The sequence below is a fragment of the Tupaia chinensis genome, unplaced genomic scaffold (assembly GCF_000334495.1).
Source record: "Tupaia chinensis unplaced genomic scaffold, TupChi_1.0 Scaffold145519_1, whole genome shotgun sequence".
Lineage (NCBI taxonomy): Eukaryota > Metazoa > Chordata > Mammalia > Scandentia > Tupaiidae > Tupaia > Tupaia belangeri.
The window spans coordinates 4266705-4292167 of record NW_006205376.1 but is presented as its reverse complement, the minus strand read 5'-3'; the positions used below and the strand labels follow the sequence as shown (position 1 = coordinate 4292167).

The following is a 25463-nucleotide window of genomic DNA, read 5'->3' as shown; positions in this document are numbered from 1 at the left end:
TCATGCCTGAGCCAATACTACTCACTTAATACCATCTTAAATCTTATTTTATTTTTATTTTATTTTAAGAGAGATTTTTGCAATAGGGCATGTGCACTTCCTGGAGAGACAGAAAGTGAAAAATCCCACCACCCCTACACCTCAGGGTTGATGGCCACACCACAGTCTCTTCTCCACTCTCCTCTCAGGATTTTGGGCACATACATGCATGTGCCCAGTGTGAGTTTTAAGTCACTAGGTCTAGGACTTGAACCACAGTCAACTACGTGAGAGTCCAGCAATGTAACCATTATGACATCCGCTGGTCCTAATACCGTCTTAAATCTTAAGAAGATATTCTTGTAGTTTTCCATTCCACAAACACTAACGTAAGATCCATGTCTTAGGAGATTTAGTGCTGAAGTAGTTAAAAGCTGTTTACTTCCCACTCAGATTATATATTGTCTTCTTTGTGTTGTCTGTGTGCCTGTATGGGAAAGGAACATGTAGGATTATTAATGCATGTCACAGTCTTTTAAAATTGAACAAATATAAATATCAAAAGTGTAATAAAAAAACTTAGTTTCAAAATTCTGAGAGAATTGAGTAAGGAGACAGTAATTGCCAGTCTACCTGTTTTTCAGACTGGCTTTTACTTTTCTTGTCTTATTTTGAGACTCAATTCTCTTTTTCTAGATCCTTGAGAGTTTTAAAACTAGATTATTTGAAATACTTCTTTTTTTAAGGTTTTTGCATATGTCTACCGGAGAGAGAGGCAATGAGAGGGAGAGAGAATCACTTCCCAGGAGGTATGGCCATGCTTCTGTCCCTTCTCAATTCTCCTCCTTGATTTTGGGCTTGCACCCAGTGTGATTTTTTAAGCTGCCAGGTTCAGGAGTTGAAACAGTCAATCATGAGGGTGTCTAGTGACTTAACCACCATGCCACCTGCTGGCCCCTATTTCTTCATTTTTAATGTTACATTTCTTTATTTCTCTTCTGTCTGGAGTTCTTTTATTGAAAATGGAGTATTGGGGACCAGCAGTTAGCATAATCGCTATGTCGCTGAATTCCCATGTAGTCGACCGTGGTTCGCGTCTCAGAACCGGTGGCTTAAACTCATGCCTGGCGCGTGTGCATGTGTGCCCAAGATCCTGAGAGGAGAATGGAGGAGAAGGGATTGTGGCGTGGCCATCCCCCCTGGTGGGTGATTTCTTGCTTTCTGTCACTCTCTCTCTGTTTTTCTGGTGAGGACATGTGCCCTATAGCAAAAACCTCTCAAAAAAAAAAAAAAAAAAAAAAGGAGTATTGAAGTCACCTGTGTTATTGTATTTCTTTCTCCCTTCAGTTTTGTGTGTTTGCTGCTGGGAGCTGTACCCCAGCCGGGGTGGGTGCACAGGAAGGCGACGCGGGTGAACAGGAATCAGACTAAGACCTCATGCCCTTCAGCATGTTCTTAGCCGGCTACAGCCAGAGTAAACTCCAGACTGCAGCCCTGATGGCCAGAAGTCATGCGTATTTATTATAGAAGGAGTTTTACAGCAGTGGGATGGGTGAGGGGAAATAAGTGAAGGATTTTACTCCAAAAGGTAAGGCATTCAAAGTATAGGAACAATAATCATAAAACATGACGTCTGTTTTGTTTAGGTATAAACAATCATAATTTTTAGAACGAGGAAGTCTGTTTTTTGGGTGCGTCTTCTTAGATCTTGATTACCAGGGAGGGTCTTTGGATAAGAGGGTTTCCAGGAATTTTTAGTCCTAGACCAGCTTGATCACTTTAGTCCTAGATTGGCTTGAGAATTTTGAGCCTCGAGTCAGCTTTTGAGAACTTCAGCTTCAGGCTAGGGTGGCAGTAATTACAAGAGCCTAGAAATAAATTCTGTCTGGTTTAGTAAAGACAAGGTTAGTATATACTAAAGTGAAATACTTATGTTATTTCTGGGGTAGTCTACAGCTAAGAGGGTGAGTCTACATAGGAAAGGAATGTGGTCTTGTGAGTAAATAAATGACTGACTTGAAGGTTACTGTGTACTTGGGACCCTCTACCTGCTGCTAATGACTGTGGCTTGGGAAATGGCAATCTTCCCTTGTCGTGAGAGTAAGGGTGGCTCATGGTCTTTGGGGTAACAGCACCTCGTAGATGAGTCCCTGAGCCCCTCCCGGCTACTGAGATCATTTTGCCCATTAGTAGCTTTAACTTAAACCTTTTTAATGCTTATCTATGTAACCCCTAGTAGGAGAAGCGAATGTGGCATCCAGGAGGGTGGGGTGAGTCTAATGGGAGTAACTCCTGTTTGCAGCCTCCGCCCTACGCAGCTGCCACCTTAGTGGATCCGCATTCTTTTAAGATTATTGTAAAAGTTACATAGTAAGGCTAGGGGTGCCTTTATGGGGTACCGGGGTATGGCAATAAGGCCCATGGCAGAAAAACTGAGTGCAGGCCAGTACAGTAACACAATAGAGGTGAGGTCCAGAACTCGTAAAACTGTTGACCTTGCAAACGGTTATCCTCAGCCGAGTCCTTGGTCTAGGCACGAGGGGCCGTTCTTTCATACTCGGCTTGTGTTAACTGCATGGTCCCAGCAGTTTGCTGTATATGTGGAGGTGTTCTGATGTTGGGTGGGTATCTATCTTTCTGGTGGAGTGGCTCTTTTATCATCATAAAATGTACTTTTTGTCTCTTGTGATAGTTTCTGACTTAGTCTTTCTTGTCTGATAATGAGTAAAACCACTCCTGTCTTTTGATTCCATTTGCATGAAATATCTTTTTATATCCCATTATTTTTTAGCCTGTGTATATTCATGAATCTAAAGTGAGTTTCTTGTAGGTAGCATCTAACTGGGTAAATTGGACATTAAAAATCATTTTTAAGTATGAAAAATATACACACTTTAAAACTCACCATCTTTGGCATTTTGAAATTATGGTTCATGCAACCATCACAACCATCCATCTCTACTAGAACTCTCTTTATCTTGCAAAATCGAACTCTCTATTAAAAAATAACTTCCCGTTTTCTTCCTTCCCCAAACCCTGCCACCACCATTCTACTTTTAATCTCTTAGTACATATAAAAGTATGTCATAAAAAGGATGTGAAAACTATAAAGTGCATTTGGCTGAGGCCAGAGATGGCATGGTAGTTAAGGTGGCTAGATCCACATGGTCAACTCTGTGGTTCAAGTCCTGGACCCTGAGGCTTAAAAAATATGCTGGTACATGTGTTTGCATGCCCAAAATTTTGAAAAGAGAGAATTGGTGGGGAAGCTCTGTGGTGTGACCATCCCCCTTGGGGGTGCTTTTGCATTTTCTCTCTCTTGCTTTCTGTCTCTCAAAACTGTATACTGGCAAATTTAAAAAAGGAAAAAAAAATAGGGACCAGCAGATATATCGTTGGACTCCCCCATGGCCAACCATGATTCGAATCCAGGCCCAGTGACTTGAAAATCATGTAGGGTGCATGTGTGTGCATGCCCAAGAGCCTGGGAGAAGAATGGAGGAGAAGTGATCGTTGGAGTGATTTCTCACTTTCCCTTTCACTGTCTCTGTCTCTCTGGTGAGCACACACACCCTAAGGCGAAAACCCTTTCAGAAATGTGTATCAAAAGTTGCACCTTCATGCCTTTGTAAAAACTTCAGATGTCAGTTACTGTATCAGTTAGCAAATTGTCTTCATGTTGATAATTAGGGAAAAGATAGAAGGTAGAAGAATTAAAAGTAACTTTTTTTGGCACAAAAATCTTGATTTTTTTCAAAAATTCTTACATTACTATCTTGTTACCACATTTCTTCTTTTTCATTAATCATTTCCTGTAGCACAATGATTTTATTTTATCTACTCCCCATGTTGGAAGATACAGCACACAGGCAAGTACCTGGACTCTGAACTTCAGAAGCCTCCTTTCTAATTCTGATTCGATGACCTGATTGCAGATTATTTTATATCTGTTGGTTAGAAGTCACTTTACCCTTTCTTTTTTCATTTTATTTTTTAAAAGTTTATCTTTAAAAGGTATTACAGTAACAGATACTCAGGTGTTAGAGAGTCAGGTAGTCCTACTGTTTGACTGTCTCCTGTTTTCCCACCCGTATGTCCTGATCTGCGGGGACAGACACTCCTCTCTCTCCGGAGATATTCACCCTGAGATATAAAGCAATATATTTATACTGTTACTTCTTGACTCATCAGTTTGGGAATAGTATCTGTTATTTTACTGGTTTGGGAAAATGAGGATTTAGCTCTTAGCCGTAGATTTATAGTAATGCCATATTATAGCCTGCATATGCCTAACCCTATTATTACTACACATACCAGTTCCTTAAAAATTCTGTATCACTGTTTACAGTAATTTTGTTTGTTTATTTGTTTAGTTTTAGGGTTGTTTGTTTGTTTGTTTGTTTTTGGTCATAGAGTATATGCCAAAGACAGAGAGGGAAAGTGAGAAATCACTTCCCAGGGGGGATGCCCATGCCTTACTCTCATCTCCTCCAGTATCCTCCTGTGATTTTAGGCACTCACACACACATATCTGGTGTGACTTTCAAGCTGCCAGTTCTGAGACTCGAACCATTGTCTGCCCTGTGGGAATCGAACACCTTAACACACTACTTGCTGGCCCCTGTTTATAGTGTATTGTTGAGACTCAGTAACTTCGGTTTGCTGAAGAAATAAGTAGTGTCCTGTGCACTATGATTACATTTCTTCAAAAGATTTGTCTTCCAAGCCTTTTTTTTTTTTTAATCAACTGTTTCAGGATAATTTTAGAATTGTGGAAAAATGCAAGGTTAGTAGGGTGAGTTCCCATGTGGGTGCATTCCATTTCGCCTATTATTAACATTCTACATTGGTTTGGTAATTTTGTTGCAGTTAATGAAGCAATATTTGTGCATTATTATTAACCAAACATCATAACTTTATTCAGATATCATTAGTTTTTACTTACGGTGTCTTTTTCTGTGCCAGTACCCTTTCCAAGATATTGCATACATTCAGTCATCATGTCACCTTAGGCTCTTCTGGACTGTGACAACTTCTCAGACTTTCCTTGATTTTAATGACCCTGACAGATATGAGGAATATCAATCAGGTGTTTTGGTAAAACAGTATCTCAATTAGGATTTACCTAATTTTTTCTCATGTTAAACTGGGATTAGGAGTTTGGGGGAGAAAGACCACAAGGATGAAATACTATTTTCTTAGCATTTTAAGAGTACGTACTCTTCAACATGACATGTCACCGATGGTGTGATGTTGATGTAGCCAACAGTTTGTCAGGTGTCTCTATTCTGTGCCGTTAGGAAACATGTCACAGTGCAGTCCTCACTGGCAGAACAGAGAGTTATGATCCACTTCCTCCAGGACATGTGTTTAAATAATTTTTGAAATTCTTTTACATGGGACATTTGTCTCTTTGCCCTCGTTTATTTAGCAAATTAGTTATTTGTATCGTATGGACTCATGGATATTTGCATTCTATTTTGGGTTATAATCCAGTATACTTTTTTTTGTTTGTTTGTTTTGTTTTGTTTTTCAGAAATTGTTCAGCATTGGCCACCAGAAATTTTTGTAGCTAGCCCATATGTCTCTTTGACATACTCCAATTTTTATGGTATTTTGTGTCTATCTTGTTTGTGTTGGTGTGTTTATTGAGCATTTCCTTTCTTTCCAGCAGTACAGGGATTATCTTATATATTTCCCAACACAGTTCTAGAGTCAGAGATTTCTTTAAGTTTCCTTCATTGGAAAATGGCATTTAGACACCAAGATCTGGATCCTTGGTGTGCTTGCTACTGCTTGGGTATTATTGTTATGGTCTTCTCACCTGATGGAGACGGGAAAGAGGTGTGTGGAACACATACCTGTACGTATTTGCATATGTAACCGTCTCTGTCTATATTAAAAGCTAAGCATCTGTTCATACTGACATTGCTGAATAGTGATAGTAATGTACATGGAGTAAGAACAGACGGGAGAAGAGGGTGATTAGGGCAAATTCTAAATTTAAAGATTTAACCCCATGTATGTGCGCGTCCCTTTATCAAAGGCATTTTTGAAAATTTACTAATTCAGGAGGTTTTTCTTTGAACACACAATTTGAACAAAAATAAAGAAGGCTGTCTTTGTGATAAAAACATCTTAAAATTACTGATAGGATTTTTACTGTTCTCCTTTTTTTCCTTTTTTATTTTATATGGGGATTTTAATCCTAGTGTGAAGCAGAAAGGGTGGAAAGGAAGAAGGAGAAAGGAAGGCAGATAGGATGGAAATTGAGAGGTTGATCAATTCCTGGAATAATATTGCTGTCTCATGGCTTTGCAGGATTTTTATTCACTATCTCTCTCATTTTCTTATTTATAAATGAGGACGATATATTATTAGATCATTGGGAAAGTTATAACATATTTTTCTACGCAAAAAATGCATCCTGGCTCTCCAGACAACCCAGTTGTTACCTGTTTTGTATTAAATTGGTCTGAGTTTGGGTAAAAGCTCTGTCCTTTATTGCCTTGATGACCTTGGGCAGTTACTTCTCTGAATTTTAACGGTTTGATTTTAGAAATAGCATTAATGATACCTATCTTACTGGGTTGTCATAAGGATTAAATGAGATGAAGTTTGTAGAAGAACAAGCACAATGATTGGCATAGACTAGTCAAAGATTTGTTTGTTTGTTTTAAACATTTGCCTGGTTTGTCTCTGGGAAGCTGAATGAATTCTTTTTCATTATTATTATTAATTTGTTAACGTGTACACTTGTCTGGAGAGGGTCAGAGGGAAAGTGAGAAATCACCCAATATGGGGGTTGGTCATGCCACACATACATGCACTCAGTGTGTTTTTCAATCCACTGGGTCCAGGATTCGAAATATGCTGTTAGGTATGTAGGATACAGCCACCTTAACCACCACCACTCCACTACCTGACCTGGGAAGCTGGATCAATTTTAAGTGCACTCACAAAATTTAAGTATGATTTAGTTCTAACCACTGCTTTTAATGGCCCTGTTGACAAAAAAAGTAGGTACTTGATTTAGTGTTCAGTTTTACCTTATTTTAAGTAAGTTTTATGTATAAGAAACAGAATTTATAGACAATTCAACAGTAAACTTGAACTTTCATCTATTTGTTCAAGGAAGTCTTTTATTACTCTTCTGAGAATTACTCCAAACTCCAGCCACCACATGTACTGTCCAGAAACTGGAGCTCTACTGAGTCCACAGGGTGGGAGATGGTGGAAATTGCCATCATGTGAACCCGCTTACATAGCCTGAAGCACTGGCATCCCAGGGAACCCACTGTTACTGAGTCAAACTTTCTGATTCCTGTTGAGACTGAAAAGATGTCCCCTGGTTGCCATGGTGAATTAGTTTCCTGCAATTCACATAACAAACTGCCCTGAACTTAGCAGGGTAAAATGATGCAGATTTACTATCTCCCCTCTCCTTAGATGGAAGTCCCTGTTGTCTTGACTGGTTTGCTTGTATCCCAGAAGGCCAAAATCTGAGTGTCAGCGCCAGCCTGGGCTCTCACCTGGAAGCTCTAGAATTATGCTCGTAGGCTTATTCAGGTTGTTGGCAGAATTCATTTCCATGTCGTGCTAGGATCTAGGTCCCTGTTATCTTCCTCAAGTGCATTCTCAGCTTCTGGAGACCAATAGTGTGCCTTCGCTCTGGTTGCTTAATTCCATCTTCAAAGCAAGAACAGGTTGGGTCCTTCTTGTCCTTGGGGTTGCTCTGACTTTGCCTTTGTTACCAAACTCATATCAGGTCCACTCGCCCAAACGCTATAAAACCAAGCTGTAGGCACATGGTGTGATGAAGGAAAGCACAGCTTTATTGTAAAGCACAAAGCAAGGAGAGCGGGCAGCTCATGCTGAAAAGGCCCAGTCTCCCCGAGATGTTCCCCACATGCGTTTTTAAGAGCAAAATTAGGGGCAGAGTTCCCAGGCACATGATCAGTTCAGTGATTTGTTCAAGAGGGTGTGATCATCTCGTGGGCATTCTTGATTGGTGAGGCCTTAGATAATCAAATTCCTCTTCAGGTGTCTGGAACCATTCAACTTGGAGTCTCTGAGCTCACAACTAGCAGTTTCCAGTCTACAAAACATCTTACATATTGAAATGAAAACCTTCTTTCCTTTAAGTGTGAGTTTTAGAGGTCAGATGGCCCTCACTCATGGTCCATGTTGGTCATTATCATAACCAAAGTCTGAAGACTTAGTCCTTACTCTGGGCCATTACAATGCAAATGGACTTTATATTTCAGGAACCCTAGAAAATACATTAGGGGGTTCTTGCTCTGTTTCACCTTTAGCTCATCTTTCTTGAGTGTTTTCTACATTTCTGTGATGGAATCTTTTGCCTTTCTCCTATGCTATTAAGGACTCAGATGATTAGATTGGGTCCATCCAGATAGTCCAAGATAATTTTCCCATTTTGAGGTTTTAAACCTTAATCACATCAGCAAAGTTCCTTTTACCATAAACAAAAGGATAGTAGATGATAGAAAATGAAAAAAAGACCAATATCTGTGAAGGTTCTGGGGACATGTACATTGTCTTGGGAAGGTAGGCTGGGTGGGGGAAAGGAGGCCCAGACTCTGCCTACCGCATCAGATTGCAGCTATTTGGGGTCATACTCCCAAACTGTGTTACTGTTCCCATGTAGCTCACACCAGCCAGTCCTGAGGCACCTCCTGCAGTCACCTTGTGTTCTTGTATTAAATCTTCTCCAGGAGCTCTCTGGGGTTGAGTGCAGGTCACTGGCCTAAGTGATTTCTTTCCCAAGAGTACACATTTTATTTATTTCAGAGGTCTTATTTTTTTTTTTTTTACAGAATTATTTAATTTTATTATTATTACTTTCCAATTTGACTGGGGGTGGGGGGCGTAAGTGAGAAAGCTAGTCACCAGGCCCAGGACTTGAACCATGGTTAAGCCATGTGGGAGTCCAGAGCCCTTAACCACCACCTGCTGTTTTATATCCTTTCTACTAGGCTCCTCCTGGAACACATTTTCTTAACTTCATCATTCTAGTAGGTGTGGAGGGTCTTGGTCTCCTGTCTACCAGAAGCTCTCTCCTTATGCAGATATATTTGCCTTTTCTCTAGGCATCGGCTGTATAAGATTGGGATGGAAATTCCCTCAGGGAACTGATGGGTGGGTCAATAGAACATCAGTGTATGGGAAGCAGAGTAGTGAGGTGATTTTGAGCAGAAGTTTAGAAGTACAACTTTTTCTTGGTATTTTTCCAGGCTGTATTATTTAGGGACATCATAGTTATTCCTTCTTGGCACATGGTCACAAAGAAGTGGTCCTTTTTTGTCTCTGGATTAATATTGCTATACTGGCTTTTTAAAAAAGAGTGTTTAGTATACCTTTTATTATACCTTTCTTTTTTCTTTATATTTTTGCATCATTTTGTTCTGTTCTACAAATGTCATGGAAAATCATAAAGCAATGAACTAGTTTATAAGTCATTCAGCATTTTTTTACTCTAATAAGTGAATTTTTTTTTTAAAAGAACCAAGGTTCCTGGATTCAGAGCTCAATTGGACTGTTAAGAGGCTAGATGACCTTTATAAATAAATTATATGTATATTATTATTTGCTTAAGTCCAAGAAGCAGAATAAGGTGGTGGTTAAGAATATTGCTTATAATTAGGCCAGCTGTGTTTAAATTCACCTCTACCAGTTACTCCTCATTGTGTGTTTGTGTATGTTACTTAAACCGTCTGTGCTTCAGTTTTCTCACCTTTACAAAGGGAATAATAATTGTTCCCATTTCAAAGACTTTGTATGTGTGGTATTATATAAGATAATGACAGAAAGTTCTGGTGCTTGTAAATGTTCAGTGGATTATAGATTCAATGTATTTCTTAGAAAAATAACACACAGCAATGCCTTTTGATGTTTTCTTCTATTTGGTGAGAACTTGCTTTTTACATCAGGGGTTAAGGCCTATAAGGAACCTGAGATACCATTAGCTCCTTTGTAATCCACATTGAGATAGAGCCTCAGATACAGCTCTTCACCAGGCACTAAGCCCAAGGCTTAGATGTACAGATTCAAGAACCTTGTAGGTGTTCCCCTACAGGCCAGTTCTGGCTTTGAAGTTTCCTTACTGCTATCTGCTCCCACTCACTGTTTGGTTAAGTGTTGTTGTTTCAGTCTCTCCTCTTCCTTGGTCCTTGGAGATAACCTTTACTTTCTTAAGACTTACAGCTTATGCTGCACTAAAAATGTGCCTTGAAATTCATCTTAAGAGTCTACTTGTTAAATAGAGTAATTCATTTACTATTCTACTTGAAGCAGATGTTGAAGTTAGAGGAATTTATAACTCCTCCTCAATATGTAATGCTTTTTAAAAATTAACTTTATTCCTGATTATATAAATGCTTTAACTTAAAAACTTTTCTTTGGTGAGCTTTGTAAATTTCCACATTTAGTGTAGTGGGTCTCAAACATTTCTGTCTGTCCCACTCCCAGTGTGAGCATCCCTTTTCCACTCATACATCACAGATCTAAATGATAGAGCAAAAGTTTGTGTTATGGATTACTCTGCAGATTGGAATCTCATAGGATATATATTTTTTTATGCTGCCCAATTTCTCTATAGAGGAATGGCTTTATTTTTTCTTTTTAAAATCATTGTGTGGGTTTATAAATGTTCAGGCATAGTATACAGCCACAGTTCTATTGGATCCAGTTTATTTTAAGGCATGCAATTTTTGAAAAATTGTCATTTTTTTACAAGGGACATTTTAATTTATCCTAATTAATTACAGTCTTCAGAGATCAGGAATTAGACAAGTACTCATTAGATGTGAGAAGTCACAGAATGAATGAGTTAATTCTAACTTGTGTCAAGTCAGATCACCATCTTTGAAAAAGAAAATACCAAAAGCTCTGTGAGCCACACAAGACAAACATTTATAGCCCCTATTTCAGAAAGCCTCTTCATCTGGTGGGGTATTAAGGACTCACATTATTAAAACCCAGTTGTCCATTGTGTTCAACTTTCTGAGGTATTTTCCAGATATACCTAATTGTGTTTTTACCATCAGGAGAGTCTAAAACAGTGTCCTTTGGGAGTTGTAGTTCATCAGTAATGTTCCATTTTGTGTCACTAATGGGTTACAGTTGGTGAATAAGTTGGTGAATAATTTTAATACAATGCTATTCGAGTTGCCAGGTAGATGAGTAATAAAAGGTGGTGATAGCTGTCTGAATTTAGATTTCTTTGAGCTGGTACTCACTCATTATAAAAGCAATAGGGTAACTTTTAATGTAATGTCCCATCTGGCCAATTTTCAGATAAACTCAAAAGAAAAACTCTCATGTATGAAATGGTAGAATCAACAAATTTTTAGTATTATTTGCTAACTGCAAATATATTAACTACTTTAAATCCTTTTTTTAGACCAAAGGGTGCTATATATAAATGAAAAATAAAAAGAAATTGCAGTAGTTATTGCTAGAAGGAACAAAAGTGTTCTTTCTTTGCTTATCAGTTTGTTAAAAAAAATTCAAGAAACTTTATTCTTGAAATTCCTAAACCATTATAATTTTTAAGATTGCTACCTCAAAAACATGCGAACTATTTATGTTCAACAACTGAATCGAATATTCAATTATAGGGTGAATCCTCTCACCAACTGGTTTATTTAGAAATAATTACATATTTAAAATGGGTATTATGAGCCTTGGTTAGTGAAATGGAGTAGAGAAAATAAATGTCTGCTACCTCATATGTTGCTTCATGCCCAAACTGTCTCGGGTTTTAAATTGTTCAAATAGTTGTCTTCGGAAAACATCTTGCTTTGATGAAATCCCAGGTTGTTGGAAAAGTCATGACGTATTTTTATTCCCAATAGTATGAACTGAGGGCGAGTGAGTGAATGATCTGAATAAGATTTTCTTAAAGAGAGATTTTTACTATAGAGAGCGTGCACTCACCAGCGAGACAAAAAACAAGAACTCTCTTCCCCCAGGGGGATGGCCATGCCGCAATATCTTCTTCTCCATTCTCCTCCTGGGATTTTGGGCACACATGTACATGCACCCGGCGTGTTTTAAGCCACCAGGTCCTGGACTCTAACCGTAGTTGATTACATGGGGGTCCATTGCCATCACCATTTCACCATCTGCTGATCCTGCTGTGAACAAGATTTCTATTTTCTCCTAAACATTTACCTGTTTTTTTGTTTGTTTTTTTGTTTTTGTTTTTTTGTTATTAAGTATAGTTTTCTGAAAATTTAGCATGCAGGTTGTATATATAACAAACCTTGGAAATATCTTATTTCTGTCTACATATAATACAATATTTACTAAATTTAAACTACATAAGGACATAAATCTCTATAGACTCAAGATATAGAACAATGCAAAAATATTGTGCATAATTAACAAATTTCTATGTTTTATTTCTAGCCTCAAGAGCAGGACTTGTTCAGCATAATATAATAATAAAATTTTATCTTAATAAGAGCATTTTAGTGAACTACAGACATTAGCACATACTTTTGGGTTAGATTGATGCTCTCTGTAACATTTTTTTTTAATTTTGTCTCAAAAACTGACATTCAGGGACCAGCAGATGGTGTAATGGTTTGTCTCTGGTCTCCCACATAGGTGATCACGGTTTGAGTCCTGACTCAGTGGTTTAAAACTCAGTCTGGGCATGTTTGAATGCGTGCCCCAAATCCCCAGAGAATGGAGGAGAAGGGACTATGGTGTGGCCATGCCCCTGGGGGATGATTTCTCACTTTCTGTCTCTCTCTGTGTCTCTCAGTTTCTCTGGTGAGTGTACATGCCCTATAACAAAAATCTGTCACAAAAACAAAAAAAAGTGTTCATTCATTTAACAAAAAAAAGATAAATATGACCAAAGTGTCTGTTCCTGGGCTTCCTTCTCTTCCTGCTCCAGTTCCTCCTTAGTTCCAAAGTTGGACCCTGGCAGGGGCTGAGGGTCCTCTCAGAAGAGGCTCACAGCGTTAATTGCATGTTCTTAGGGATGAGCTGTAGAAAGTTCATGTCTGAAAATGTCCTCCTGTCTTCTCTCAGTCTGTTGATAGCCACACCTTTGTGGTCAAAATATCTACCATGACTGATTCTGTGTATATAGTTTTCCCTGTGAGTGGCGCAGCAATGGTTGATGACCAAAGCATCCTGCTGCCATCAGTGCTTCTAGCCTGCATCAAGCAAGAGGACAACTTCAGCATGCTGGTGGCGAGACAGCACGACATGTTCTGTCCTGTAGTTATTTAGATGTCCATGTAGGCAGTCAAAGGCCAAAAGGAAATGTCCCCTTATCTACAAAGATCTTAGGCCTGCTGGATATTATCCCAGCTTGCTATATTTCTGGAGGTTTGAGGTTACTAGTTAGCCCCTGGGGAAAAGGATCACCTTGGAAGAGCATACTAGCTGATACCTTGAGTGACTAAATACATACTTCATGTAAAAGAATAGGATTGTCACTAACATCATATTCTATAATGACCTTCCTATCTAAAACCTTATGTAATCCTGTTAAAAGGTCTCATCATTTTCATGTTTCTTCTATATGTATTGCTAATACTCTTGGGCCCTCAACCATAGGACTTAAGCAAGAACCACTGCCTCTGGTCTTTCATCACTCACTTGTGTTATTTGCATTTACTTTATGTACTATGTACTTCTACAAACCTCTTTTAATTTGCTTATGTGTGTGTAGTACGGTAGATACAGGTGAATTAAAGTATTACTGTATTAAAAAAATGTTAACAGCCATAGAAAAGACATAATCAGTTCTTACGTCTATGATGCTCATTTGATAAAAATTTATGAGCTGTTTGAGGAGAAATGAAGGTTTTCTTGGTATTGAAACCTGAGATCTAAATCACTCCATGTCCTTACAGAAGAGATACTCTGATGTAGGTGGTCATCAGATTCTTTGGCTAACGTAGAGAGGAAAGAAAATCCCTTCCTCGCTGAGGTTCCCGATTACTGGCAATAGGCCGACTAATATGATAAAAGGCATGGAGATTTATTTTAGCATGTGTTGATGTACATGGGCGCCTTCAGATTCAAGAGCTAAAGATACAGGCTATGGAGTCTGATGGTGACACACCTGTCACACCTACTCTATGAGGCAAGTTTGGAGACCTTCCTGAGTGTGCAAGGCACATGCTTGTCCATAATCCAAGGCTGGCTAAAGGCTGTCAGGTCCCTGTTGAGAGTGTTGTCTCTCTCTTGCTCTCTCTCTCTCTCTCTCTCTCTCTCTCACACACACACACACACACACACACACACACACACAGGGGAAGCTACCTGATCCAATGCTTAGGTTTGGTGAAGTAGACATAGTCATGTATCAACGATATTAGATAAAAAGGGAATGAGATGATAGAGACAGACTGTGGAGGGAAAGCTGGCAAGCCCTGTTTAGATTGTTCTCGGTCGTTCTGTGCAGCATTCTTCCCTCCCAGGTAGGGAGCAAAACTCCTCTGGAATGAAAATCATGTGTTCTAGGACCAGACAAAGTAGGCCAGAGAATTTCTTTATGACCAGCTCTTATAGAGATAGGCAGGAAAAAAGAAATATTTTTAGGTTTTATAGCTAGCTTTAGGGAAAAGGAATTCTGGTTTTCTATGCCTAGTTGTGGGGGGAAAATTCTTATTTTTATGGCTTGCCTCATGGGGAAATGAGTGGTAAGAGATGGGAGGGCAGGAGAATGTTAGAGAGAAATTTTGCTTCTGAAGTCTACCTTGGATCATTTTTTTGATCCCCAACAATCCTGTAACTTGAATCTCTATTTTTGTATTATGCTTAAAGCTCAATATCTTTATCTATCTTTCTATCTATCGAGAGAACAAATTTCTCAAGTATTACAACTTACTGTTTTTCATTTCTTTAATATCAAGATTTAATTCACGTACCTTAAAATTCTCCTTCATTTTTTTTTTAAATGGTATGTTTTCTTCTCAGATAAAGCCTATCAAAAAGTTACAGATTTGGCCCACACAATTTTGGCTCATAAGAGATATGCCTTTATTCCCTCCTATCTTAAATGAGAGAGAGAAAAAGAAAAGGACAGAGGTGAAAAGAGAGAGTAGTTGACTTCACAGAGTCTTTCCATATAATGATCCTTCTCCCTTAGTCTCCCAGTGTGGGGGTAAAATTCTTATTTTTATGGCTTGCCTCATGGGGAAATGAGTGGTAAGAGATGGGAGGGCAGGAGAATGTTAGAGAGAAATTTTGCTTCTGAAGTCTACCTTGGATCATTTTTTTGATCCCCAACAATCCTGTAACTTGAATCTCTATTTTTGTATTATGCTTAAAGCTCAATATCTTTATCTATCTTTCTATCTATCGAGAGAACAAATTTCTCAAGTATTACAACTTACTGTTTTTCATTTCTTTAATATCAAGATTTAATTCACGTACCTTAAAATTCTCCTTCATTTTTTTTTTTAAATGGTATGTTTTCTTCTCAGATAAAGCCTATCAAAAAGTTACAGATTTGGCCCACACAATTTTGGCTCATAAGAGATATGCCTTTATTCCCTCCTATCTTAAATGAGAGAGAGAAAAAGAAAAGGACAGAGGTGAAAAGAGAGTAGTTGACTTCACAGAGTCTTTCCATATAATGATCCTTCTCCCTTAGTCTCCCAGTTAGCTAAGATTACATAAAAGAATGGATGAATGAAGATAATTTGCTCCTGTTCTTAAGTTTCTCAGAAGAAATTTCCATAACCTCATTGATTCATTTTATGTTTAACAGTTTTTATTATTTTAAAAATTTATTTACCTTTGTTGTTATTTGGACCCATTTCTTGGTCCTTTTTCACTTATGATAAACATTATCTTGTTACTCTCTGTGCTTGGGGTCAGGGTAGTAGAGTCAAGGATAGGCAGTACAGGCTTTGGAAGCAGACAGACTGGGTGTCAGTTGTGGCTTTGGGATATTCTGGATGTGGGTTGTTGGATACATGGCTTAACCTCACTGTTGCTGTCTTCATTTGTAAAACCGGTATGAAATAATACTTAATTGTTGAGAGTGTTGAGTGAGACATGACTCCCAAAGACTTTACCCATTGCATGATAAGTTCTTGGTATAACAGGTTGTTACTGTAGTTGATGTTTGGATAGTTGGCTTTCTCTCCATGATAAATAAGCCTGGTTTCTTTAACCTGATCATTTAAAGTCTTGTCCAATGATTCACTTAGTTTCCTTATTTTTAGTTGTGAGCTAAGGAAATAGCCTAGTGAAAATACATAGGATGATCAATAAGGTCATCCAGTTGCAAGTTTAAATTTTGTTTCATATTATTAATTATGGGAATTATTTTGTTTGGTTTGAATTTTTATTGTGTTAATCCAATTAGTTAGCCTAGAAAATTAAAGTCCTGGCAAAAATACCACTTCTAAAATTTTCATTGGGATAATTGCTATCTTATGAATGTTTATTGAAGAATTGATCAGTATTTCTACTTTGGATTAAATTCACTTTGTGGTCATTTGCAGAATTTCAATGGATGTAATTTTATTTATGGACTTTTACATCCCAGTAGTGCTATGTAAGTGACTTTTGCAAGATTGTCACTTTAGTACTTTGAATGTCATTAAGTCCCAGAATAAAGAGTGCTGAGTTAGACGTCAGAAGACCTGCCTTCTCATTCACATCTGCTCAGTTATTAAGTTTGTGACCTTGTGCAAGTTGTTTAACCTTACAGAGTTTTATTTTCCTTATCTTTTTCTGCCTTCTCTACCACAGAGCCATCAGGAAGATGAAATTAGACTATATTTGGGAATGGTAAAACTAGGAATCTAATGTTTTTGTGTAAGGCAATTCTTTGATAAGATTATACCAAGTAGGGTAAGAAATGCACATGTTCAGCTGAATTTTATTATAAATCAATTTTAGAAATATTTAGAAAGTACTTTTAATGATTTTTTTTAGCTTCCTTTAAGAAAAATCTGCAAAATCATTACATAATGGCCATATTTGTATCGTCCTCAGTAGTTGTGGCCAGTATGGGTCTGGGGCAGTACAGTTTTTTTTTTTTTTTAATTGAAGACCCAGATTGAGTAAATGCCAAAGTCAGCAGATAGAGATGAGGAAAATTTTTGAAAACAGTTGACTATACCAGTTTTTATCTTTTTCATTTCTGAGTCCAAGAGCCTTCTGTTTTCTCAGCCTCATGGATATCTATGTGTATGAACATAATTCTCCTGAGTGTCCATGCCTCCCTTACCATTTCTTCTAGTCAAGGGCCTGGAGCGTTTGGACATTGGGGAATGCCTTGAAGCCTACACGGAACTAGCTGGGTGGTCATCCTGTTTTACTGTAGTATTGCCTTGGTGTCACATAGCAAGCAGAGTTTTATGGACTGAATTGTGGTTCCCTGCAGATTCATGTGTTGAATTCCTAACCTGCCCCCTGCCAGTGGCATAGAATGTGACTGCGTTTGGAGAGAGGGCCTTTAAAAAGGTAATTACGGTTGAATGAGGTCATATGAGTGAGCTCCAATCTGCTATGACTGGTGTCCTTCCAAAAGAGGAAGAAACTAGGGATGGACAGCGGAAAGACCATGTGGGTGTATGGGGAGGCGGCCATCTGCAGGCAAGGAAAAGAAGGCTCTGGAGAAACCGAACCTACCCACTCTTTGACCTTAGCCTCCAGAACTGAGAGAAAGTCCATTTCTCTTGTTTGAGCTGTTAGTCAGTGACACTTTGTTACAAAATCCCGGAAAAACAAATGCATGTGGATTCCCAGGTGCTTGACACTCCTGGGTATGTGCATTGGGCATTGAGATTAAAGATCCAATAAGCTTCATGTAAATTCAGTTTCAACTTGAATTTAGTGAAGTTCACAGACTTTACAGCTTGTAAGTTTAATTTTTGAAATGTGGAAGTGATGGCCATCCTATTTTTGGCATGGAAAAGGAGGATGATTTTTAAGATAGCCCATATATATATGTATACTTACTTTTACATCTTTGACAGTATGATATGCTTTTGTACTTGTAAGTATCTGAAGGTATTGGGGCCAGCCCCATGGCCTGCTGTTCAAATAAGCTGGATCCCACATGGCAAACCACAACTCAAGTTCTGGCTCTGGAACTTTGGAAAATATGCTGGGTGCACATATGTGTGTGGGGAAAAGCCCAAATAGGATGGAGAAAAATGGAGGAGAAAGGATTTCAGCATGACCATACTCCACTGGGATATGCTTTTCCACTTTTTCTTTTTTTGCCCCTTTGATTCTCTGAAGGAGTACATGTTCCCCTGATAATTATTTAAAAATTTGGAAAATTTTATATAAATGGCTTAGGTTATCTTAGGATGATTTACATGAACAATGTAAATTCTTTTTGTGATTTTCTTTTCCTTTTTCTTGGAGAGGTTTTTGCTATAGGGCACGTGTGCTTGCCAGAAAGAAAGACACAGACAGAGAGAAATTACCCCCTCCCCAGGGAATCCCTTCTCCTCCATTCTCCTCTTGAAACCTTGGGCATGCACACACACGTGCCCAGCGTGAGTTTAAGCCACTGGGTCCAGGACTCAAACCGTGGTCGACTATATAGGAGTCCAGCGACATAGCCATTACGCTAACTGCTGGTCCCTGGTGATTTGTTTTTCCTTTCTTTTCTTTCTTTTTTTCCTTTTGGACAGGTTTTTACTAGAGGGCGTGTGTGCTCATCAGAAAGACAGAGAGAGGGAGAGAAAGAGAGTGAGAAATCACCCCCCAGGGGGGATGGCCACGCCGCAATCCCATCTCCTCCATTCTCCTCTTGGGATCTTGGGCACACATGCACATGCACCTGGAGTGAGTTTAAGCCACCGGGCCCAGGACTCGAACCGTGGTCAACTACATGGGAGTCCAGCGACATAGCCATTAGGCTAACTGCTGGTCCCTGGTGATTTGTTTTTAATCACAGTGCTTTCCCACATCAGTTAACGCAAACCAAGTGTTTTAATGTTAATATAGTGGTCTAATTTACATATGAATTTGTTGGGGAAAAACTCTCATTCATTAATGTCTTTTAATCAGATTAATTTTTAATTTTCAAATACTGAGTATTGTTCATCTTCCTAATCGTTGAAATGGTGTTTTATAGATAAGATAATGGTATCATTTCTCCTGTGTGGGGCTGCACTGTTTTCAGATGCTTGCATAAGCATCATCACATCCCAGCCTCTTAGAATCTCTGGTGGTAGTATAGCTGGCCACTTACATTGGTTTGTGTATCCAAAGATCAGAACTACTTAGAAATAAAAAGTATAACAAAAAATATAAATTAAACATATAGTATAACAACTGTTTACATAGCATATATGTTGTTTTAAGTATAAGGGTATAAGTATGCTAGGAATTATTTAAAGTATACGGGAGGAGGCATATAGGTTATGTACAAATAGTACTCCATTTTATATAAGGGACTTTGAATGTTCTTGTATTTTAATATCCGTGACTGTATTCATTTATTCTCAGATGAGGAATTGATTCCCTGAGAAGTTAAGATATTTTCTGAGTCACACAGTAAATTCATAGATCCTATGTTTCCTGACGCCCCCTCTGTGACTCTTTTTCTTTTTATTATGTCCAGGCAGACCAAGAGGCCAAGGGCTAAGAAATGCATGGGATGTGTGTGAGTATGTGTGCTCATACATGCGTGTGTGTGTGTCATGTGAGAAAGTGTGTGTGTTTGCCTTAAGTTATTTCATCTCTCTTTTCTGGTAATTTTGCAACAAGTATTTTATTCTAGTGATCATGATGTGTGTGTGTTTTCCCTTTTCTATCTTTTGTATGTATGAAGGCACACATGTGCATGTATACACATGAATATGTTTGTGGCAATACAAAAATACAGCTTGAAGCAGCGATACTAATGTTAATCATCTGTAACTGATATCAAGATGAGTATGACTTCTGGCTAAAACAAACAAACAAAAAGACTTTAAGGCATGCAGAGCTGTTAATTATTGTTTCAGTGGATACCAGAATCCCTTTATTAAAGTTAAAAACTGGGACCTAAGTTCATCAAAATGTTTTGCTGGAAAAGCATCCCCTGTAATCTTCAGCCTCCTAAGGTAGACCACAGTTTATGAAGGTTATGTGTTAGTATTCAGATGACTATTCAGCCAGCTCATTGTTCTGCAAACCTAATACTGAATCCCTGTCTGCACGTTTCCTAGCAACTGGCTCACACATGGAGGATGCAGAAGTAAGCCATCGGGGACTTGCTCTGCATCTCTCCAACAGCATCTGAGAAATGGTACCCAAATTGCATTGTTTCTCTTCCCAGTTTGTACTAAAAGGTTGCCTTTTATGTTTATTAGCGTCTCAAAAAGCATAATCATAAAAGAACATGAAAAGTTGAATAGTGATGATAAAATATTAAAGCCAAATTATTGGGAATTTTTTTTATCAGTTGTAATAGTTCTTGAATAGTCAGTGCTGTTGATATACATCTTGAAATGATAGTTACTGGGTAAAGAGATGAAATAGATTCTATTTTATATTTGAGAATTAAGATCTTTGTTACTATAAAGATGCCTAAATACTAAATAATTGTAAAATAATATATATCTTAAGGTTTTTTTTTTACTTAAGGAGGGCAATTATACTATAACTATATTACATATATTCATATGTATATATTATATTCTTACCTGCAAATTTTAAACTTTTAGATTAGCAAATTGAAAAATATTTGTGAGCTAAGTGATACATTTTATTTTGGTTAAGGAAATAAAAAACAGCAATCCAGCCCCAAGAATTCTTTATGAGAAATTAGTGGAAATCTGGTACCAGGTTTAGCATATTTTTAAAGTACCAAATATGAATTTATACTTTTATGTATTATATTTTTATTGCCATTTACTATTTCTGGTTAATTTTGGCAGTCCCAAATATAAACTGTGATGACCCTTATTCGGTTCATAACACTACTACTAAGATGTCTTATTAGAAAATATTGGTACTCGGAGGTTTTTGGATGACAGGAATTTAAAGTGATGTCTCTTCATTCTTGACTGTCACCATAATTGACCCTAGGGGAAGAGATGGAGAGGAAGGAAGGGAGTGATGGGGGAAAGGGCAAAAAGAGAGCAAGAGAAAAATGGAAAGAAAGGTGAAGAGTGGGTGATAGAAAATGTCTGCGACCAGTGAAATACGGAGTGCAGCTGCTAATATCTTTCTTCCTACCAACTCTATTAAAGATGATACTTTTCTCCTGCCAGTATTGAGTTTGATAATCAGGCTAACACCCATCAGAGAGAATGGTTGTTACCCATGGAAGATTCAGAGTGAAAAATGGAATTAGGCTAGAAAACATAGCGTAACCACATGGCTTCATAAGTGTGCCCTAAAATCATTTTCTTTGTTTGTGAAATGAAAGCTTAGACTAGATCAGTACTCTCCTGTGTCAGTTGAAGGACTTGTGCTAGCCCATAGAGATGTCTTCTTTTCCTCTTCTTATTTTTTGAGAAAGAGGGTAAGGGAAAATGGGCATTTTTGACAGTATGCTACTACATAAGCGTCCTAATGAGCTAGGATTACAGGAAGGCACAGCTACGCCCTGTGAGTTCAGGTTGGTCTGGGAGCGAAACCTGGGCCTCCCATGTGGCCTCCAGCCTTCCACACATGTTGTTTCTGCATGCCACTGTGGCTGGGCCAGAAGTTTTCTTTGATTTACAGTCAGCCTAGAAAACTAAGTTTTGATTATATACTATAAACTTCATGAAGTTCAACCATGAAAGACTTTTTTCCCCTCTACTCACCACATCCAATTGTGCTTTGTAGAGCTATCTACTATTTCTCATTGGGAGCAGAGTTCTTAAATTCTTTGTTTTTTTTTTGTTTGTGTTTTTTTTTGTTTGTTTTTTGGTTTTTTTGGAGATATTTTTGCTATAGGGCGCATGTGCTCACTAGAAAGACAGAAACAGAAATCACCTCCCAGTGGGGATGGCCATGCCACATTCCCCCCCCCCCCATTTTTCTCTTGGGGCCTTGGGCACACATGCACATGCGCCCAGCATGAGTTTAAGCCACCAGGTCTAGGACTCGAACCACAGTTGACTACATGGGAGTCCAGCGACCTAGCCATTACACCAACTGCTGGTCCCAGAGTTCTCAAATTCTACTATCCATTTAAAAATTTTTCTTTCTTTTCTTTTTTTTTTTTTTTTTTTTTTTAATCATCAGAAGGTGCATGTGCTCACCAAAGAAAGGAAGAAAGGAGGAAAGCATCTCTTCACTGGGATGTGCTTGCTGTAATTCCTTCTCTATTTCTTTATCCTGTCAGGATTTTGGACACACATGCACACACACCCCTGAGTTGTTTTCAAAGCTGCCAGGGCAGGGATTTGAACTGTGGTCAGCCATGTGCATCTGGCTCATGCTCCCCATTTTTTTATAAGCTCATTTTCTTTAAAACTTCCGTTGCATATCCGAGTTAAATTTATTTCCTTTATCTCAGATGGGCCTAAAGTAATATTATCATGCTGCCAAATCATAGTTGTTCGGGCTACTCCCCATCCCACCCTTCTCCTGCCCATTTGTTTCCCACCTCTGCTCCCGCTGCCATCATAGCTTGTTTTTCTTTCCTAGTTAACTAGACTCTAGAGGCAGCTCAGAAAGTGTCCCTCATGAAAGCACTTGCAGCTAGGCTCTGAGGTACTGCTTTCTTCCAGTCATGTAGGTCCCCTCCAACTTTATGGATGATTTTCTTGATCCCTAACTTAATGACAGGGCATGTGAGAAGCATCCCGTCTTTTCAGATAAGCGCTCTCTCTTTAGGACAGAGGTTACGTGAGCCAGCTCTGTAGTGCAGTAGTTAGCACCGTACTTAGGGGACTGGATCCCACATGACTGATTGCAGTTTGAGTCCTGGCCTTGGGAACTTGAAAAACACACCAGGCGCGTGTGCTTGCATGTCCCAAATCCTGATGGGGTGGAGAAATGGAGGGAAAAAACTGTGGCTTGACCATTGATGAATGTTTTCTCTCTCTCTCACCCTGTGAGAGCACACACACCCCAGTGACAATTTTTTTCAAAAAAGAGAAGAATAGCAGCTATTTAATTGCCTCTTTCACGACTTTGGATCCTATTGACAGCATCAATTCAGGGCAATAAAAAAAGCCCCACTCACCATCCTGTTATTTTTTCGTGTGTGTTATTTTTTCATGTTCTTTCCTTGAAAGTGTTGTCCCTCTTATTTTATGATATATATGCATATGTATGTGTGTATATGTGTGTGTATGTGTGTATGTACACACACATACACACTTTATTTTGTAAGTTCTTGCTGTAGAGTGTTTGTGCTTTTAGTTTTTGTTGTAGGGTGCATGAACTTGCCAGAAAGATTTATAAAAAGAGAGGTGAAAAAATCACTGCCTGGGGAAGATGGTCATGCCACAGACCCTTCTCTCTTGGGATTTTGGGCATCAATGTACACACACTGGGATATTTTTTAAGCTGGTTGGTCTGAGACTTGAACTGCAAAGTTTGCTATGTGGGACTCAGCCACCTTAACCACCACACCACCTGCTAGCCCTGAATATGTTCTTACTGTGAGAGTGTGTGTGTGTGTTTAATGAAACGGAGATAGCATACTGGTTTATTTTTGTTTGTGATGGAAAAATGAAAAGTTACCATTGCTTATAGCTGACATATCCTGACTTGAACTCAGATATTCTCCCACGTATCCTGTTTACTCTTTGACATTGATTATGCTTAAGATCTGAGTAAGGTAGAGTCTACGACCTCAAAGCTGAAAAAGGGGTAGAGAAAACATTGTCAGAGATTGCAGCCCATTCCAAAACATTGGCCACCACTGAGTTTCCTGGATGTCTGGCTGGTCTGGCTCCAGTGCCTGAGCAATGACAAGATCCTTGACTTTGCTCAGGGCTGACTCATGTGGGGTGGGGTGGGGAGAGGAGAAGGGCCTTCATAAGGTCTAGAAAAGCAGTGGTGAGGTGCTATAGTGCTTCCAGGTCACAAAGCCTGTAAGGGGCTGACATAGCCTCTGGAAACCTAAACCGGGGGGGAGAAAGAGGGTTCCATCCGGCTACTGACTGGATAATGACCTGCAGTGGTTCTTGGGGTTGGAGTTCCTTTATGATTTTACCATGTTAAAAATACAGAAAACATTCTTTGGAGATGCCAGTAGCTGCTTATGAATCATATAATGAAATAAATGTGTAAATGAATGAGTGAACATTGAGAGTAAGCAGCAGAAGTTTGGAAGGAGGCATGGATGTGGGGTTGTTGAAAAATGAGAGACATCTTGGGCCTCGATGCCTTGGTTTGTGAATCTCAGGCAATTGTGACTAATTTTAGTCTGTGTTTGTCTCAGTTTGGAGGTTTGAAAAGTTCCAGTACTTTGGCTCTCACTCGGGCTTTTATCATAGACACCATTGGCATTGCCTCAAGCTTTTAAATCATGATAATAGTAATAATGCATAAATTAATTTATGAATATTAATATATTGAAGCATTCCTAAACCTAGCTGCCATTAGAGGGCGGTGGAAGGCTCCTCCCAGTGTCACTTGGGAGGCAGGGACATTAGGTACAAGGGAATTCCTTTGTCTTCTTTTGCCCTCTTTCTCCTAGCACTGTGCCATCAGAGGAGCCACTTCCCAGACTTCATGCTTCTCTGGTGTGTGTCAAGATACTATTTCCAAAATATGATAAGACTAGAAATACAAGTGTGGGCGTGAGCCTATTTGTACTTTTGGTAAACGTTGGTAAGTAGAAGAACTCTCAGAGAAAAATGTGCTGCTGAAAAAGGTCCTAGAAACTAAAGCCTAAGATCTTGTGTAAAATACTCTTTTTACTTACTATTTGAATTTCATTCATTCATTGAGCTTTGTTAGGCGCTCTATGTGTTTGGCACTTCTCTAATACCAGGCATACTGTAAGAAGACAGTAAGTCCCTGTTCTGTTAGAAGGAACTCGCTTTCTAATGGGACGAAAACGACATACAAGTTAATAAGTATTATGCAGCCATTTCAGAGAGTGAAAGCAGGTAGTTGATCATGAGACACATGAGTCCAAAACCCTTGATCATTGCTGCTGGAATTGATGCAGCATAGTAGAACTCCATATAAAAGAAAGAAGCCCTGGGGCCAGCAGGTGGTGTAGTGGTTAAGGTGCTGGACTCCCACATGGCTGACTGGTTTGAGTCCTGGACCTGGAGGCTTGAAACTCATGCTGGGCGCGTGTGTGCGTGCATGCCCAAAATCCCAAGAGGAGAATGGAGAAGGAATTGCAGCATTGCTATCCCACCCAGGGGGTGATTTCTTACTTTCTGTTTCCCGGTGTCTCTGGTAAACACACACAACCTATAGCAAAAATCTCTCTAACAAGAAAAAAAGCCCTAAACGTTGACAAATATTTTTTCCTCATTGGCTTTCTTTTCATACTCACAGCTTTAGTTGTGTCAGGGAAAACTCTAGGAGAGTGAAGCTGAAATCTTGTGGCCAAAAACAAACCA

The 25463-nt window shown here is 38.9% G+C and overlaps 1 protein-coding gene and 1 non-coding gene across 2 annotated transcripts in view; one reads left to right on the top strand and one right to left on the bottom strand.

Annotated features, from left to right (window-relative positions):
* Window positions 1-25463, top strand: part of SLC2A13 (solute carrier family 2 member 13) — a gene marked incomplete at its 5' end in the record, with an annotated part of 358416 nt that overhangs the window by 119327 nt on the left and 213626 nt on the right.
* On the bottom strand, window positions 13253-13393 carry LOC114006062 (small nucleolar RNA SNORA67). Its single transcript, XR_003547830.1, has one exon. It is a non-coding gene; the product is annotated as a small nucleolar RNA SNORA67 (small nucleolar RNA).